Source organism: Danio rerio, chromosome 7, assembly GCF_052040795.2.
Source record: "Danio rerio strain M-AB ecotype USA chromosome 7, GRCz13ab, whole genome shotgun sequence".
Taxonomy (NCBI): domain Eukaryota; kingdom Metazoa; phylum Chordata; class Actinopteri; order Cypriniformes; family Danionidae; genus Danio; species Danio rerio.
Window position 1 is genome coordinate 37268377 of NC_141027.1, and position 16349 is coordinate 37284725.

At 34.3% G+C, this 16349-nt stretch overlaps 2 protein-coding genes across 26 annotated transcripts in view; both read left to right on the forward strand.

Annotated features, from left to right (window-relative positions):
• Positions 1 to 16349, forward strand: part of LOC147843130 (uncharacterized) — a 553038-nt gene that overhangs the window by 323443 nt on the left and 213246 nt on the right. The window lies entirely within an intron of this gene.
• sall1a (spalt-like transcription factor 1a) overlaps positions 1 to 16349 on the forward strand; it is a 411399-nt gene that overhangs the window by 67512 nt on the left and 327538 nt on the right. For 12 of the 25 annotated variants that reach the window (XM_087259439.1, XM_087259431.1, XM_087259430.1 and 9 more), the window contains exon 1: positions 4036 to 4337. The exons of the other annotated variants lie outside the window; for them this stretch is intronic. The gene's annotated coding sequence lies outside the window, so the exon portion shown is untranslated. Of the gene's footprint in view, positions 1 to 4035; positions 4338 to 16349 lie in introns of those variants that run through there. 25 annotated transcript variants of the gene reach the window in all.

Here is a 16349-nt window from a genome sequence, read left to right on the forward strand (position 1 = left end):
ATGAGACATTTAATAGCTCTAAGAGGACTTACACAAAGTAAAACAAACATAACAAACAACAATAAATGAATCTGTTGTCACACTTTCTCACACAATGAGCATTTTTCATAGCATGCTTATTTTTTTGTCAATTTGGCAACAACAAAAACTATGAAAGTAAGTGGCATTGAACATTGCAAATATAAAACTATTACTAAATGTCTTATTTCATAAATGTCCTTTTGGATACATTAATAATGTCCTGTTCCCCAAGCATTTTTCTCACTAAAAATTCTCTGCGCAGTGAAAGAACCGCACACTATCAACAGAACTTCATTGGCATGCAAAACGCACTACTGAGCAAACATTTACAATGTGCTCCTCTTGTGAACAAATGAGTGAGACTAATGATACGAAGCCCCTGCGTACCACTCTGGTCCTTTTAAGACTGACCTAATTTTACTTTTCTCACAACTTAGCAGATGGAACAAGCTTTGGCTACAATTAATTAAGGATAATAAGGAGCATTAATTAGAACAGAAATGACGAGGAACTCATTAGTCTGATATGGATAACACAGAAAAGCAATGGAGAGAGGGAGGGGGGTGCAACTCCTGATGATAAACAGAGCTGGGCTATCAGAGGAAGGGAGAAACATTCTCATTCTAGCTGAATTGACTGAGCAGAACAACCACTTTAGTTTTTTTTTAGGCATTTTTCAAATTTAAATTACTAGACTGCTGATTTTAGTGTTGTTGATGTCATTAGTTCAGCAAATGAATATGAATTTAGACAGGGCTCTTGAAGTATTATTATTTACACAATCAGTCACTGTTATTGAATCAAATGTCTTCATCTCGAAAATATTCATAGCATATTAGCCGATCACATTTGATAATGTTTGCATGTGTGTTATAAATTTGTACACTTGGGTATAGGTTTGATATGCTTAATGGAAGCTTTGCTTGTAGGGGTTGAGGTTGTGCTGATGTAGAGCCATATTGCTAGTGTAATCGTTTAATATTTAATTTATACAACAGTTCAATGACATATGAAAGTAAATAAATATGAAAGAACCAAAGGCTCTTAGAAAATCTAATCTTCACTCTGTGATACTGGTAGAATAACACACAGAGAAGAATTTTTAACACATTTCTAATCATAATAGTTTTAATAACTCATCTCTAATAACTGATTTATTTTATCTTTGCCATAATAACAGTAAATAATATTTGACAAGATATTTTAAAGACACTTCTATACAGCTTAAAGTGACATTTAAAGGCTTAACTAGGTTAATTAGGTTAACTAGGCAGGTTAGGGTAATTAGGCAAGTTATTGTATAACGATGGTTTGTTCTGTAGACTTTTGAAAAAATATAGCTTAAAGGGGCTAATCATTTTGACCTTAAAATGGTTTTAAAAAAATAATAACTGATTTTATTCTAGCCGAAATAAAACAAATAAGACTTTCTTCAGAAGAAAAAATATTATCAGACATACTGTGAAAATTTTCGTGCTCTGTTAAACATAATTTGGGAGATATTTAAAAAAATAAAAAATAAATAAAAATAAAAAGGGCTAATAATTCTATCAACTATATATATATATATATATATATATATATATATATATATATATATATATATATATATATATATATATATATATATATATATATATATATATATATATATATATATATATATATATATTTTATTTATTTATTTTTAACCAACAACACACAAGCCTCTCCTACAAATGAGCACTGGTTGAATAATTGCTGGACCTATGGTTTTTGTACAGTGTTGCCAAAAGTGCCAGGAGTAAAAATTTTATTATTTACCCTACCTGCGGGGTAATTTGTAACATGCAGAGGGTTAGTTGTAACAAGCTTTTAACTTCAGATTTCACACAATTAATAAACTCAATTTACTTAAATAGTATATTTCCTTAGTGCTTGCCAAATAATTTTTTGTAATTCTACATATCACAGCATGTTTTTTATCTATTGGATAAACACATTTGGATGTATTTGCATTATTATGCATTATTATACAATTTGTTCATTTGGATTAGTAATACAATAAATATTTGTTTCTATTAAAAATATTTTTTTATTAAAAACATTTTTATATAAAAAGATTCCAACGTTACACTCAAAATGCAGCAATTATTTTGTTAGTTTAATTGGTGTCCAACTGTGTGGCTTATTTGTAACCCCGCTGTGTCATGTTTTCCTCAAAACTGGCTAGCAGTCACTGTGTGTTTTTTAACATCTTTTAAAATGGTTCTATGTTTTAACCTACAAGACGGTAATCACAACAATACAAGATTTTACGTACATACTTTTGTAGATTTTTTTTAATAAAAAAAAATAGAGTAAAATAAAAAATACTTATATGCTTTAAAAATGTTTTTTGTTGGGTTTCCCATCCAAATTTTGCTGAACATTTTCAATAATTGTCAGGAAGATGTCTGCCGACACTGGTGAAAACCTCAGAAGCATGCCGGTTAACCCTGAGCAAATACCTTAAAACTCTGTGTTACATTTTACCCCGCATTACTTTGTGCCCCGCCCTTCCCCACTGTGCAACATTTTTAGGCCAACATTTGATAACATCTGTTGTTTTAGTGATGGAATGACCATATGGTTATTTATAAGTCAGAAGACCAGCAAATGCAGGTTAAAGATGGATCTTTTTTAGTTCAAATGTTTAGCTACATAAAAGGAAGAACTGGAACGAGATAGAAGAATGAGAATGGCCTGTAGTGAGCAAGCATAGTGGAGAATCTGTCATGGTTTTTGGGCTGCATTTCTGCCAGATATTAAAAATATTAAGCAAATTGGTGCGATTGTGAATGCTAAAAAGTACAGACAGGTTTTAAAATCATTGTGCAATTCCTTCTAGAAAGACCTCAATGGTAATAGTTTTATTTTCTTTAGCATGTTTGGGATAATATCTGGCAGAAATGCAGCCCAAAAATTGATCCCAAACATGCTGATAAAACACATTGAGGTAAAGTTGGTTTTATATTCACACATTCATTCAGTGACAACTTGTGACACACTCCCTATATTGTTTACCATGGTACTTTGAATATTCAGACTGAAACCACATGTAAATCTGACTTCAAAACAACATTAGCACTATTTAATGGACTGTGAACAATGTTGTGCTTTGATAGCTGTTTGTTGCTAAAATGATTTCACTATTAGGAATTTGCAAGGAATACTTTTCCAAAATTGTATTATTACAGAGAAAGTCCGAATGTGGACACCACGGTGGCTTGGTGGGTAGCAATGTTGCCTTACAGCAAGAGGGTTAATGGTTCAAGCCTCAGCTGGGTCAGTTGGCATTTCTGTGTGGATTTTGCATGTTCTCCCCATGCATGTTCACTTGGGTTCCCTCAAGTTTCCCCAATAACATGCTATATGCATGCATTGGGTAAACTAAATTGGCTGTAGTGTATGTGTGTGAATGAAAGTATATGGATGTTTCCCAGTGATGGGTTCCAGGTTATCTAAAACATATGCTGGAAAAGTTGGCGGTTCATTCCACTGTGGCAAACCCTGATTAATAAAGGGGATAAGCAGAAAAGAAAATGAATGAGTGAGTGAGTGAATGAATGAATGAATGGATGAATGAATGAATGAATGAATGAAGTCAGAATGTGTCAATATAAAACACTGACAGTCATTTGAAAAAGCACTCACGTTATGATCATCTGGACAGTTCTTTGGTTTTATAGTAATGACTAACATGCTGGGATGAGCCTAATTTATATTAAAATACATTTTAATTAATGATAAATATTTTTTTATATTTAATGAACGCTTCCTATGATGATGTTGATGACAGATAAAGAATTATTTAAAAAAAAACTTTATTTCCAGGGCTTTTTTGTATTTTATTATAAGCAATAAAAATATTCACATTAATTTTTCATATGCCTAGTTCAGTAACAAAGCATTAAGATTTCATCAATAATTTCCGCGCAGTTTTGACTCAACTGCAGGTGCACAGTCAAAACGCGAGGGGCAGCAGGCGGTAGCACGCGGGAACATAAACAGCGTGCTAAACTTTCGCTGTCAAGGGAATAAAAAAAGGAGCTGGCGCAGACTCTTGCCGTAACAAATGCGTGTGGACCATTCAGATTAAGAGAGTGTTTGTTCGTACGTTGTAAAACATTATTGTGTGTAAAAAAGCAAGAAAGAAAAACAGCAGGTGGCAGCAAATAGTATAGTAGGCCTACGAAAAACGCTCACTTCAAGGAAGAAGATGCTGCACCTCGCGTGGACGATTACGGATGTTGCATGACGTTGAGTGCATGACGCGCTCATAGCCGATTCAACAGGTATGTGCTTTTTTTGTCTTCTCAATTTTATTTGGCAAGTGCAGTTTGCAGTGAACTTAAATAACAACAACACATCAGCTTGAAGCTGTGAACATTGAGCTATCAGGTACAGTTTGTTGAACTCAGACGCCCGCAGTTGTCCTTGTTTAAATTCACTGCACTCAATTGCCAGCACAAACATGCATGAACCATACTGATAATTTAACATGCCATTGCTACGTGTCAAGGTACGTTTTAACACCTTTCGATTGTTAGGTGAAAATTAAAAATTGCACATTATTTTCAACAATAACTTTATTTACAGTAGGCCTATTTGTTCCTGAATGTCAGCAATATTTATGACTTTTGTCTTTTAATTTATAAGGTTTAAATCGTTTTGGAAGTTGATTTTGGATTCTTTACCTTGCATGGCAAAAAAGTGTGACTAGGTTGTGTAATTTGCATAATTTCTTTTTATTTGATGTTTTTATAATGGTTTATATGTCATTACTGTATATCAGTTCATGTACAGTAGCAGAATGTGTGGTCAGTAGGCTTAGGTAAGAAAATAATAGGCTGCATAAAGATTGTGTTTTGTTTAGAAATTAGTCCTTTGTCTGCAATTTAATCTGGTTTATTCTTGTCAGGCATTAGCCTATTATATGTATTTCAGTGTTGGGGAAGCTACTTTAAAACCACACCTTACCAGGTTTACAAGCGACTATGTGGGACTATCAGATTGCATGTCCTGTGAATAAACCAGTGCTGTATTTCTTGTGCAAACACAATCATTTAAACTGAGTATGGAGCAACTGTCAGGTTCCACAAGTAAAAATACTATTTGTTTTCCAAACAGAAAAAGGTTTTTAGTAGAGTTAAAAAAAAAAACAACCTATGAGCTGAGTTATTAATGTATGATTTTTGTGTGAGTCGATGCGATTTGAACTTCAGCAAAATATTAGCAACATTTTAGGTTAAGACCAAAAGTTATAAGTGAAAGATCTACTGCAATCAAACAGGATATAAAAAAAATCCTTATGTATTTAATTTATGACTGATTATTATTAATAGTATCTATGTACTGTACAATACATAGAAATATAATTAAATGCATGTGCCTAACATATTTCTTCCTTACCAGTATCTATATAATGCAATATTTTTTTATTTATTACTTTTCTTTTTTATAAATATAAAAACTTTTGATTTATTTTTAAGCCATACATTTTGTTTTATTGTTTTATAAACAGTGCACTTCACAGTGATATTTGGTTTCTGTAATGATCTTAAAGACAGATGTTTTCTCGACAGAATATGATACACATTCACAGAGTTAAGTCACTGTGAATTGCATCCTAATTCAATCTATCACAATTTGTTTATGTTCCTGCTATGCTCCATGTTCTTATTTTGGCGAGTGTCACGTTGATTTGCTGCCAAAATGGGGTGTTGCAGTACATGACAGGGATTCGGAGAGAAATGTCAGTGACAGTCGTTAAATCTTTCACCTCTGTTCCATTCTTAATCGTTGAGTGTGACAGACCTCTGTCAGAGGAGGTGAGATTTTAGCAACAGGCGCTGGTAGGTGTTTAGTTACCTAGTGTGACACCAGCTTAAATCTGAATTGAGTATACTACAATTAACACTCATTCAACTAAGGTTCCACTTAGTTCTACTTGGCAGTACAGACAATGGCAAAGAAATGGCCTACAAAATCTACAGTATGTGTGATCAGAATATATTTAGAATACAGATTTGTAAACAATTCAGTAAACTGGCATTTACTTGCTCTCTGGTCTCATGGGAGAACTGTGACTAAACATTGTATATTTATGATTTTTTTAAAACAATGCAAGTGACTGTCTTTATGCTAGAAAACAGAATAATTAACTCATTTGATTAAAATGTTCATTCAAGAACAAAACACTGCACTCATTGCTGCTCTGTAGATTCCAAGTTATCTCTGTGGTTCATTTAATTGTTGTTATTTTTTATTTTCCTGAAACTATAGTATTATTGAGGTTAAACGTTGATGTTGGCAGTGGGTTGAATTTGTTGTGTCAGTTCTCACTTTAAAAGCTAGAGATTAAATTTGATGCTACGCGAGAGAATTCATGAATGGGAGTTAGCGAAGCAACTGATGCGCGGGTAGGTCATGTGATAATGACAGTTGGCAGATGTTCATTCATTCATTCATTTTCTTGTCAGCTTAGTCCCTTTATTAATCCGGGGTCGCCACAGCGGAATGAACCGCCAACTTATCCAGCAAGTTTTTACGCAGCAGATGCCCTTCCAGCCGCAACCCATCTCTGGGAAACATCCACACACACATTCACACACACTCATACACTACAGACAATTTAGCCTACCCAATTCACCTGTACTGCATGTCTTTGGACTGTGGGGGAAACCCGAGCACCCGGAGGAAACCCACGCGAAGACAGGGAGAACATGCAAACTCCACACAGAAACGCCAACTGAGCCGAGGTTCGAACCAGCGACCCAGCGACCTTCTTGTGAGGCGACAGCACTACCTACTGCGCCACTGCCTGGCCAGTTGGCAGATGTTGTATGTCTGAATTCCATTCATACTATTTTCATTTATACTATGTAGAATTTTCTAACAGTCTTGACGTAAGTTGTAATAGGCGATTTCAATTTACACAGCCAGTGTAAATGCAAACAAGCTGGCTATCATGTGCAGGGCCACTCAGGAGTGTTACTAAACTTTCTGTTGTGTCAACTTCAGATGTTGTTAAGGTTATGTTAAAAGCCTAGTTTAAAAAAAAAAAAAGAGTAATGTTGATTATGAACAAAGACTATATAGGATACACAAGAAGTGCCACCTTTGTAGGTTTTAATGGGAAACAGTGCAATGGTCAATATGGCTGTCGTAAAGCTAATGAAGCCCTGCCTTTTAGTAATGGAGTCAATCATTGATTATGATAGACTGACGATTCTCCGGTGGAGGAGCTCGGTCCAGGCTTGTGTTCTTTATGACAGTTTTTGCAGTTTCATTGTTATGAACCCTCTAGGGTCAGCAAATGTACTGGAGTCTCAACAAATACTTGCCTCAAGACATGAGAAATATATGCAAATAATGTTTAAAATCTGTACTTTTAATTAGCCAACTATGTAAAAAAAAGGAACACTGTTTTTTTTTGTTTTTTGAACAGATTTTTTGTGTCGCTTGAACAGTTTGATATGACACAATTGTTGAGAAATTTTTTTCTTGATGATTTCAAATATGAAACTTACTCTTACATTGAAAAAAAATCTGACATTGCAATATTTAGTTTTTGTTTGGCATGTTTATTATGGAATGAATATAAATTCATGAGTTGAATAGCTCTGTTTGCAGAGAATTCATTAAATTATATTTGTTGGGATGATTTAGTAATAAAGTGAATCATGCATTTATTATTATAAGCAAATTGTAAGCATAGATAAATACAAAAGAGCAAAGATAAAAGGGAAATAAATAGTTCTGGGGAGTCAAACAGTATTCACAGACATTGAATAATAAATGTAAAATAACACTGAATAGTCTTCATTGTTTCAAATAGTTTTATAAATCTTTAAAGTTTCAAAAGCTACTTTTTGCTATTTTTTTTGTGCTGGAATGCTGTAAAATATTTTGAAATGCTCACACAGTTTTATACCTTAGAAACCATGCAACATACAGTATAAACTTTCAGTCTGTATGGTTACTCTGCAGTGACTCCACAAATCTCCTGTGTTCTGAACTATGGACCCTGGTCTAGTATAAACTAGACTCAACATTGCACATCCTGTTATGTGAGTATTTGGGCACATCTGTGACATAGATGCTGAAACAATATGTTGTGCAGCTCTATTATTAATTATGTTGGCTATATTTGGCCTATGAATGTGAACAGCTGGTGAAGAAATTCTATACTATATGTATCACTATTATAAAACAGTATCTCTTGGATATAAAGAAAACATCCACCATTTTATGCAGGATTAGTCTAAATTCAGCATATTTGGACGTGTTTTTTCTTAAAACAGATCTCAGGAATACAATTGAGACATTTGCAGGAGTTCAGAAACAGCGATTTCTTGAATATAAATGACTCTGAAAAACTTAAGTAGATGTTTGGAGAGAGAAATAACTGGTCTAAACTGGCTGCAAAATATATGTACACCATTAGTTAATCAACGCATTTGTCTTATTTAAATAATTACACATTTAGGTCTTGTACTTATTATGATTTATTGAGAGATTATCTGTTTTTATTGCTTTTTTGTCATTTGTCATTTGCTGTTTATTTTAGTAACTAGATGATGCCATTGGGCTATATTACATAGTCTATTTTATATGCATATCTAAATAGCTTTGGCATTCAAGTTTGCATTGAGAGAGAAGGTTTTACCTGTCAGTGGGTGCACATGGCTCCTGAATAGCATAAAATTAAGATAAATAATACTTTAACCCATTGAAAAGAAACATGTCATAAAATACGTTTATAACAGTGTCATAATAAATACAATTATTGTTAAAAAATCAATTGTTTTGTTTGTCGCATAACTATTTATGTGATGTGGGTAAATGGTATTTTTCAATCCGGCCACCACCACAAGTATATCTCAAACCATATGGGAACTAATTAAAGAAGTAATTATAGGGCTGTGTATATTAACAAGAATGTAACAATACTGCCACATACTGTGAAATATAGCATAAATTACTTATACATCACCTTCTAAAAATTATCTATATATAGATTAGGGTTGGGCGATGTCGACCAATTTGGCATCGTACAATGTCTAATGTGAAACATCGGGATGAACCATGGCATCGTCGTCATAGGCGGAGATGAATTGATCATTTATGAATATTTATTAATTTATAACAAATTAATTATTTGTACAGTAACATTTCAACTACCACATGGTCTTTGTTTTACCCATAAACAAATAAACATAAATAAATAAAGATAAGTTGCACACAAATTACCACCTACAGTATTCATCACTTTTTCCGTGTGAGGTTGGTCGGTAAAAAAGATGCACAACCAACAGTATCTGAGGTTTTCACTAAATGTACTAAGTACAAGTGTGAAAGTGAAACACTGAAGCAGTGTACTGATGCTCTGACACGTTACTTGATAGATTTAAAAGACAGAAGAATCGTTAGATAGAGACAAGATCAATTAAATATCACGTATAACATAGTGAGACGCGATCCAGCTGTACATTCTTGATATACTGTCTGATGTGCACTGCTCACTCGAGCTCAGACGTGTGAGACATGACAGTGTGTGTGGCTGTGTGTGTGGTCACGTGATATGCATTGTAAGCGGACGGAGGGCTGTTCAGAAATGCTAGGTTTTAATACTAAGACGTATTAGTGTAAACGGGGCCTAAGTGTGTATTTTTCTCGAGCGGGTTTGCAAATTGAGGATTGTCGATGCTGGCTCAGCATCGTGTTGTCTATTGGCCATCTGCGATGGACGAGAGCATCGTCTATTAGCCCAACCCTAATATAGATGTAAATATGACTGTGGTGCGTTATATTGGGACATTTTTGTTACATCTCAATAAAAAAAAAATCCTTGCCTAACTAATACAACTTGAGATGTGCTTTGTGTGTGTGCCTGTATAAAACAGCACGTGCTGCTGAATTGAGCTCTCTCTCCAGTCTCTTGTGTACAAATTGAGAAATATGCATCTCAATAACCCTAATAAAAATATACCCTGTAATGAAGTCCTGAAGTTGGGCATTGTCTTCTGTGAAATGTTCTCAACTTTGTTAATGTCGGCACAAACTGTTTTTCTTATTTCCTGATGTCTGTAGTTATTTTCTCTTAATCTGCTTAGTTTTTGGCATGCCGGAGAAATAGAATCCATCCTTTCATCAGCTCACTTATTCATGTTTTTGTGCTGATTTGTGTCTGACTTTTGTTAGACGTCTGCACAACATCTGTTTCTGCAAACGTTCATTTCTGCAGCCATTTCAGCTGACAGCGCAGACTAAATGCCAAACATGTCTTTTCATTACCTGCTACCCTCTCTATTTCCCTCATTCTCTGAAGGGGCGCGATTGTGTTCTGACCGTAAGTTAAATATGGAGAGCATTGATTGTTTTGGATGGTGAAACATCCGAATTAGATTATTGACTTCAGTAGAGGGGGGAAAAAGTACTTTACTGCTGTTCCTGGCAAATACAAGTGAATCAGATTCTGAGCCAGAAGCGTATTTTCATGGTTTTTTTCTTTTCTTTTTTTGCCAGCTGTGTCACATACTAAAATCAGACTTAAGTCCAAAGGGAAACGCATGAAGAAATTAATGAGTAGCATCTAGACTGCAGTGTAATTTTGATATTCGAGGCTGCAGCTAAATTATTGATTAATTGTAATCTTGTTTTTGTGATTACAGTGACAAGGTTTTGATTAAAATCAATCAACAAGATGTCATTCTTAAAGGAAAAAAAACACATCTTCATAAAATGTACATTTTCATTAAAGCAAGAATGATTGAGCAGAGATCAATTGCTTAATGTAAACATGCAGAATGTTTAACACTGCGCTGTTAATGTACAAATCTGAAGATTTGAAGTGTATTGAATTCCATTGAAATGTATGGAAAAAAACAAACCCGAGAGACAATTTTCTTCCGAGGAAATAGGTCACAGATTCAATTACAGTCACTGAAGCGTGCACCCAATCTATCATGCCAAATTAAGTGCATTTTAGCAACCTACTTTTCTCTCTGAATTTTATAGACACATTCACTCTAGTGAAGATTCTGCAGAAAGAAGAAGAAAAAAAAAATAACAATCTGGCTTTGTTCTCTTAATATATAGCTATTTTAAATGCTCTGCACACCGAAGAGATATTGGAGAGAAAATTAAAATAAGATATACATGTTAAATCTGGCTTCAGGCTTTATCTGTTTTGGAAGCAAAAACACTTTCACCTTTTCTTGATTCTCATTATGTGTTTCAAAATTGCTTCTACACTGATGCAATTCAACTGTGTCACCTCAACATCTGCTGAGCGCTGAGGTGAGAGAGGTTGAATGGAACAAAGCAATGCTGAGAGCTGCATTTACGCTAAACTGACTGATGTATGGAGGAGTTATATTAATTAGAGTTTAAAAAAAAAAAATAGTAAAATTGCCATATTTAGTCTAAATGGTCAACGCAACTAAAGGTCAGCGCAAGTACAAGGACAGCCTGAGGGGGAATCGTAGGCTTTGTTAGATGATTAGAGTTATGAATTCCTCCCCATTGGCTGTCTGTCATTAACTGTGTTGCTGTACATGGTTGAAGAGTTTTCTCGTTGACTCCGTGCACTGTTGGATCTCTGGTGTTGCTACATTACCTCAGGGCTCATAAGAGGCCAATTCTCATATTATATTTCCTGATGGCTGATAGCACAACAGACTCCATTTTCCTTGCGGTGTGAGTGGGGAAAATCCAACCAGACATCAACTTGTCATCTAATCTCATCCTGTTACCTTTTTCATTTCCCTGTGTGGTTTCTTGTAGAGGTAGTTGCCATGGACATTGCTATCGCTGACCTTCTTAAAGGGCCCAGTCTTTGTGTCTTGTCTTCACACTTTGACACCCCTTATCCTTGCAAGTTCATTTTTCATTAAAGCTGACTGCACACTAGAGTGAACTTTTTTTCTTCTATATATATAGTCAAACTACTTTTAGCTTTAAAATGTGCAGCTGTGTAACTCTTATTATCCAAGGTTGTGTTTGATCTTAGGCTTGTACAGAGCTTCATATTCAGCATTGAAGAAAGCTCCATAAAGAGTCTTCAATAATTCATGACACCAGATTTAGATTTGTGAGCTTCGCTGTTCGGAAACTGCAAAATTCCACACTACATTACTTTGTGGAATTGGCATGGGTCTGCGATTTAAGCTTTGTGCTACACTTCAGCAAGTTTTGACTTTATTTTTTTTTGTCCTGCAGTAGGACTGTTTTGTACTGATGGGTGTACTTTATTTGTGTTGATTTATTTTTAACTAAAAAGGTCTAGTTTAACTAAAAAGGTCTATGCAGGAATAGTTTTGACATTAAATGTGAACATAACAAAAGCACAGTCACCTTAAAAAGGCACCTATTTTACCCATTTTTGAAGATTTAAGTCTTTTGTGTCTTCATAATGGGATTTTCTGCTCTGAACACATTGTAGCTGTTTGGTATGGAGCTAATAATATGCCAAAACAATTTGAATTTAAATTGTGTTCATTTTAATTATTGACAATTGTAATTTAATATATCTGAATTTTTATATGCCATTAAAAATTGTTTGAAGTGACAACTGAATTTTTCAAGGCAGATTTTTATATAGACATATTTTCAAACTTCAGATTTTTTTGCGTTCTGAATCCATAAACTTTGTTATAGTTAAGATATCCACTTTGTAAAAATACAGTTTCAAGTTTTCAAGATTAAGAAATTCAGAGCATTAAATTCAATATTCTAACATTCAAAACCAGAAATTGACTACTCTTTCCTGTTGATCACCCCTGACCTACTTTCTCTGAATTTCTAGTTTTGAATCTGTTTTGGTCTTGAAACTGTATTTTTGCAAAGTGGATATCTGCAGTGTATGAGTTGAGAACACAAAAAATCTGAAGTTTGAAAATACATCTATAAAAAATTCTGCCTTGAAAATTAACATCAACATTCTGCCTTAAAATTAACAACATTTAAAAAATTCAGATTTATTGTCAATAATTCAAATGAACACAATTCAAATTCAGATTGTTTTGGCATATTTTTAGCTCATTATTTTGGTTTCCTGTGCTTTTAATGCTAGTTCTCCCTGCCCACAATTCCCACGTACCTATCAGAGTGTGCCTCAAACTCTCACGTGCCTCAGCTGCGTCAGATAAACAGCACAGTGACAGACATGGTGAAATACTACAGTAAGAACCTTCTCAATAATAATTATTTGATGTATTTGTTGTGGAGTTAATTTAGGACTTTCTGCAATGATGAGACGCACACAATGTTGTTACAAAGTTCACACACACACACAGATTTACACCCACACACAGCGGACACAAACACAGTGCGCGCATTTAACTTTGCAATGTTTTTGCACGCCAATTTTGACCGAATACAAGTTAATATCCACTGCTTTATGGATATTTATTATGTTAATGTACAAAATGAACCTGATTTAATGAACCTTTTCTAATTCTACTGACATGCGGCTGTGGTGATAAAGACAATAATATCGATGTAATTCATTAAAAAATGCACTGTTTTCAAATCTTGTACAACTCATTCATTGATGATCAATGATCACAGAGAACTGAACAGATCTTTTAATCCCAGATGCTCTGCACTCGTCCTGTCTTGTAGATATGATTATCCGCGATACTACGGAGACAATATGTGGCTGTCAATCATTTCGGTTGGTGGGGAAACTGCACTTCTTCGTCATGTTTAACAGTTCTGTCCAAACAGCTTCCAAAAAATTATTTTCATCATACACACCCTATAATGAATTTGAAAATGATTTCCAAGGAAAGCTTGGCACTGAGTTAATGACCACATCATACAGTTTCCATACTGTATCATACATTGCACAGTGAGTTGTTCGTAAATGTTAACCAGCAGATCGCTTGAAATATGTCCTGTCCTCTTGTTCTGTCCTCTGCTGGTGTACATTAAGGACTGTTGGCTTGTCCCAGTTCCATTTTAATGGGACAGACATGAGTGACGAATGGAGAACAGCCATCTGAGTGCTCTAAACACTAATGCAATGCAAATGGAGCAACATAATGTGCTGTGAGTAGCATCTTTTTACATTTGCATCATGTTTATTGTATTCACATGCAAATGTTAAACCTGGGTAATAGATTTTACTCAGTTCAGTTGTTGTAATTTGCCTCACCTAAACATGAAAGGTGATGATAAATTGTTGCTTATTCTGGTTTGTCTCTTTTAGTATGCCAGTCAGTTGCTGTATGTAAGTGCTGGAAGTGAGTAATCAAAAGCACAACAATAGACAACAGATGCAGTTTTGAAATTATGGGTGTAGATATTATAAAGAAGCGTCAATTGCCTTTTATATTATTTGGGAGATGAATATGTATTTGCAACACTCACAAAATGAAAAGCAGATTCTAATGGAATAAATTAAAGAGGCCTATTATGTTCCTTTTTAAAAGATGTCATTTAAATCTTTGGTGCCCTTTGAATGAAGTTTCAGCTCAACGTTTTTTATTCCATTCTCATTTACTCATTATTATATCCCTGTTTTCAAGAGATGCTAGAATGCATGCTTGTATCTTTACATTTGCATTTATCCAGAACAAGGTTAGGCCTTATCTTTTCAGCGTGTGCTTTGTGTATTCTAGCTACAACTAATAAAACATTAGTTTGTTTTTGGTTTTTATCTCAAGTGTGTGTCTTTTGAGTGTGTGTGTGTGTGTGTGTGTGTATGTGTACAAACACTTCTCTTAATTGGCATCACATTGAAATCTATTCCTTAGTGTCTCATTATTAGACACTATGTTTACATGGACCCCAATAATAAGATGAATTTTAATATGATTAAGACAATACTCTGATTAAGAGTCTACCATGTAAACAGTGATTAAAAAAAAAGTTTATTTTTTATTTTTACATTTTTTTATTCAATTTAAATTCATAATCAAGCTAAACAGAAATCCCATTAAGACATGTGGAGTATGCAGATTTTAGTTACATTATCGAAGTGTGGTACAGACATGTAAACACCGCAGTCAAACTATAACCATCATGTAGGACTATTCATTGTGTTTTGCGACAGGATAGTCTATGCACAAGTCGCTGTTTGACTCTATTCTTTGTACTTGCCGAATCAGTAAAGGACCACAGACGCACGCACCGCAAAATACGGAGGGTTTTACCCCATATGGTGTGCAGTATCAAATTTCATTAAAACAGCAGTCTTCCAGCTGTTCATACTCTCATCCAATATCTTGTTTGTCACTGGGGCATGCATGAAATATTACTGAATAAAAGTGAACGTGCCAAACTGCAGTTTAAGTCGACAAATAAAAAATGAATCACCCAAAAATTACAAGAAACTCTGGAGGAAATGTGGATGGCGTGGTGACGCAATAACGTTAATTGCATTACCTGCTGCAACATGTAAAACAGGATCATAACAGGAACATTCAAAAAGCGACTTTTAAACACCTCAATGATATTATTGTCTTATGCAAATAAAGGGAAATAATTTGATTACTGATGTCCATGTAAACGTAGTCACTGTTTCAGATTCATAGGTGATGCACATTAGGTTGGTGGTTTAATCTGTCAACACTTATTTTCAAAAACAATATGAATGTGATTTTCACATAAGTGATCAGCAAAACTAGTGATATCAACTAATGAGTCTATAGACTATTTTGTTGTTTGTAAACAGTGATGACATTTAGGGAGCAAAGTAGCAGTAGCAGTCAAAACATGGATCGTCTGGACTTAGTTGTTTGTTGTGTTTTAGTTTAGTTTGATAGGGTTTCACTGATGAAATAAATATGTGCACCTATATGCAACCAATGTTTCGCCACCAAAATTAAGGTTAAAAAAGGCTTATGCTGTGTCTAGCATGCTGGTTTCAATCCCCCTCTAGCTGTAGACACTACAGATCAGATGCAGAAAGTACTAAAGAGACAGAAAGTGGAGTGGAGATTTATACATTACATTATATCTTAATAAATAAGCTTTTCATTGGTGTATGATTGATGATAAAAGGCTGGTTTTGTGGTCCAGCATTACCATTGTGGTTATTTCATTAGCTTGTGTTTTTTTTTTTTTTTTTAAGTTGAGTTAATTTGAAAAAGTCATACAAAATTATAATATTTAATAAAATATAAAAAAAATGTTACAAATAATTTTCGGTTTTGCAAAGTACATCCAGAATTTTTGGTTTAGGGTTTCAGCCCAAATTTTTCATTTTAGTGCATCTTTAGTAGGGGTGTCAAATTTAATTGTTTCTTCTGTGCAGACGCGGACAATTCGGTATGGTTCAGTAATAATCATAAACG